The sequence below is a fragment of the Peromyscus leucopus genome, chromosome 8b (genome assembly GCF_004664715.2).
Source record: "Peromyscus leucopus breed LL Stock chromosome 8b, UCI_PerLeu_2.1, whole genome shotgun sequence".
NCBI lineage: Eukaryota > Metazoa > Chordata > Mammalia > Rodentia > Cricetidae > Peromyscus > Peromyscus leucopus.
This window is the reverse complement of record NC_051086.1, coordinates 57,149,650-57,153,732: the sequence shown is the minus strand read 5'-3', so window position 1 is coordinate 57,153,732 and position 4,083 is coordinate 57,149,650. Positions and strand designations below refer to the sequence as shown.

The 4,083-nt window shown below is 40.3% G+C and overlaps 1 pseudogene; it reads right to left on the bottom strand.

Annotated features, from left to right (window-relative positions):
- LOC114688561 lies at positions 1-943 on the bottom strand (annotated as a pseudogene).
- Positions 944-4,083: the final 3,140 nt, after the last annotated feature.

Below are 4,083 nucleotides of genomic sequence, written 5' to 3'. Positions count from 1 at the left end.
TTATAGGGAGATTTTCTTCTTGCAAAGGACTCTTATCAGGGCCTCTTTCATATCTCTGTTCCTCAGGCTGTAGATGAAGGTGTTCAGCATGGGAGTGACCACAGTGCACATCATGGACATGACAGTTTTCTTCACAGTAGAGTTATTAGCTGATGGAAATATGTAGAGAGCAATAATTGTCCCATAGAACAGTGAGACCACAGTTAGGTGGGAGCCACAAGTGGAGAAGACCTGGTGGATAACGTGAGCAGAAGAAACTTTTAGGATGGAGCAGACAATTCGTACATAGGACACAATAATGAGTATGAATGGGATGACACTAACAAGGCCTCCCATGATAAATATCATTAATTCATTAATATAAATGTCAGAACAGGCTAACTTGAGCAGGGCAGATATGTCACAGAAAAACTGGAGGATCACATTGTCCTCACAGAACGACAATCTAGCCAAGAGTAGTGTGTGCAGCATGGAATACAGAGTGGTAAGCACCCAGCACAGCACCATCAGATACACACAGAGTTTGGGGCTCATGATGGTGGTGTAATGGAGGGGAAAACAGATGGCCACATAGCGATCATAGGCCATGACCACAAGGAGGAAACTCTCCATGTCTCCAAAAACCATTAGAAAGTACATTTGTGTCAGGCAGCCTGCATATGTGATGGATGGGTCCTGGCTCTGCATGTTCTGTAGCAATTTAGGCATTGTGACAGAGGAGAAGCAGAGGTCAGAGAAGGACATGTTGCTGAGAAAAAAATACATGGGAGTGTGGATATGGGAGTCCAGTAGAATGAGGATGATGATGATGAGGTTCCCCAGGATGGTGGTGAGGTACATGGCCAGGAACAGGGCATAGAACAGGTAGGTGCTGGTGCTCTGGAGGAATGGGGAGGCCCAGGAGGAGGAACTTGGAGATGACAGTGTGGTAGCTCATTATCATTTTTTTGTCTCTAGTATCCTAATGAGAAAATATCAGGGTCCCTTAAAATTCAAAATAAAAATGAAGATATATCTAGGATACATATTCTACAACAATCCATCTGACAGTTATCATAGTTATAACCTCAAATTACAAATGTCTGTAATTATTTTAATCACTAATGATTTTTCTCAGCTTCTCTTTGACAGGTTTCTATCTCCCATTCCTTCCTAGACAGTTTTATATATTTTTATAATAAATATTTTTATTTTATTATTAATTTAATTTTACATATCAGCCATGGATTCTTTTTCTATCCCCCCTCCTCTCACCCCCAACCTTCACCCCCCATCCACCCTCCATCGCACTTCCTTCAAGGCAAGCCTTTACTGGGGATTCAGTCCACCCTGGTAGATTCATTTGCTGCAGATCCTGTTCCCTCCTTCCTGAACAAACGCTGAGCAAAATGTCTCAGCATAGGCCCCAAGCTCTAAAAATCCAGCCCATGCACCAAGGACAGGTCCTGGTCCCACTGCCTGGGGGCCTCCCAAACAGTTCAAGGTAATTGACTGTCTCACTAATCCAGAGGGCCTGATCCAGTTCCTTGGGGGCTCCTTGGCTACTGGTTCAGTTCATTTGTTTCCACTAGTTTGGCTATTTGTCCCTGTGCTTTTTCCAATCTGGTCTTTATATCTCTTGCTCATATAATCTCTTCTCTCTCTTGCAGGTTAGAGCTCGATGTGGGGTTTGGCTTTGGATCTCTGCATCTGCTTCCATTAGTCACTGGATGAGAATTCTATCATGACAGTTAGGGTATTCAGCCATCCCATCACCAGAGTAGGTCAGCTCAGGCACTCTCTTGACCGTTGCCAGTTGTCTATTGGGGAGGTATCTTTGTCGATTTCTGGGCATCTCTCTAGCACTCTGATTCTTCCTAATCCCATGGGGTCTTCATTTATCATGGTGTCTCTTTTCTTGTTCTCCCACTCTGATCCTGATCCAGCTGGGACCTCCTGCTCCTCTAAGCTTGCTTTACCCCGAGTCTTGCCCTTCATTACCCCTCCTCACCCCCAGTTGGCTCATGTAGATCTTATCCATTTCTCTGTTGCTGGTCAATACCTGTGTCTTTCTTAGGGTCCTCTTTACTAGGTAGCCTCCCTTGAGTTGTGAGTTTCAGTCTGCTTATCCTTTGCTTTACATCTAGTATCCACTTATGAGTGAGTACATACCATGTTTGTCTTTCTGAGTCTGGGTTACCTCACTCAGGATGATCTTTTCTAGTTCCATCCATTTACCTGCAAACCTCATGATATCATTGTTTTTCTCTGCTGAGTAGTACTCCATTATGTAAATGTACCACATTTTGTTTATCCATTTTTCAGTTGAAGGGCATCTAGGTTGTTTCCAGGTTGTGGCTATTACAAATAATGCTGCTATGAACATAGTTGAACATGTGTCCTTGTGGTATGATTGAGCATTCCTTGGGTAGATGCCCAAGAGTGGTATAGCTGGGTCTTGAGGGATGTTGATTCCCAATTTTCTAAGAACGTTCCATATTGATTTCCAAAGTGACTGTACAAGTTTGCATTCCCACCAATAGTGTAGGAGTACTCCCCTTGCTCCATATCCACTCCAATATAAGCAATTCTATGCATTTTACTGAGATACAAAATGCACTAATGCTTCTCTCTCCTTATGTCTGCACATCCTGGGTAACTGTTGTTTGTTCATTTGTAAATTGCTCTTTGTCATTTTTATATTTTATTTATATGATGTTCTTGAAGAATTTGAATAACATTATCATTATAACTTTACATAACTTCAAGAAAACTTCACATACTCTAATGCCTTAGATTACCATGTGAACCTCAGGCATACATGTCTCTGTAGCATACAGATTTCTGCTCCACTGCTAACTAATCATCTTCCTTCAATTGCATGTATGACAGGTATCAGGAGCTCAAAAGCCCTAAGTGAAATTTATGTCTTCTAAAGCATTCCTCAATTACCTACCTTTCCATACTATATTATAGTATCCCATAATATAGTAAAAGAAATTCATGTTTGAGTCAGAAACCTGTGAATTTCAATCCATTCATTTTTCTTACCTTGAACTACTGTAACATGTTATACAGAGACTCCTCTTCATTCTCCTTCTATTCCCTCCATCTCTTACTATGAGGTTATACCCATAAATCAGGATCACATCTTGTCTTTACTGGAGTACAGAAGCAGACTCAGTGTGTGTTCATGTTCTCACATCTCCTGACCTTTCTCTTCTTCTTCAACTTGTTTCATTTACACTGTGGCATTCTAACAAAGATGTTCCAACATCTCTTGTCTGATTTATTCTTCAGATTACCACTGTTGCTCTGAGGATAAAGAGAAAGCTCCTGTCAGGGACACTAATGCTGTTTCATTATTTCATGCATACAAAAGGTATTTCCCAAATGATCTCACATTGACACTTTGATTTCACTCTTTATCAATGCTCTGTCTCCCCATAGTAAGACCTTCAACCATGTTCCACTGCATCTATACATGTCCCATGCACTTAATACTTTGATCACTTCTTTAAGTTATCTTCCCACAAATTGCAAACTGTATGCAGAAAAGATTCCACATGACATCATTCTAATTGGTCACTTACTAATGACTCCAAATCATTTCCACATGCTTTAATCCAGCAAATGTTATTGATATTGGTGCATAGAAAGATATGATAAAAATGTTTATAAACTCTAAAAAGAAGTGACAGAATTAGTTTGAAATCTTTGCTTGAGTTATTCCTCAGATGTCTACACTCTATGTGGTAATTAATTCATGCATCAAGTGGGTTTAGCCCAATGCTAATGTTTGAGAAATACTAATTGCTATGCAGATGTTCTATAAATGTCATTTAATTGCAGACTTTGAGTAAAGTAATGAACACTTCATAAGATAATGATCTTCATGCAATCAAATGAAGGGATTAAGGGAAAGGGACATTTTTTTGTAGAAAAGTATTCATATTCTGCCTCAGATACAAGTCTGTATCCTCCACTCTTCTCAGGGACTCCAATATTCTAGAGAGTTCTTCAAATGTTGGTCTTATCAACCTCTAACACTGGACAGTTTGTGTACTAAGTCACATGCACAGGCAGACACACACCACTCATACA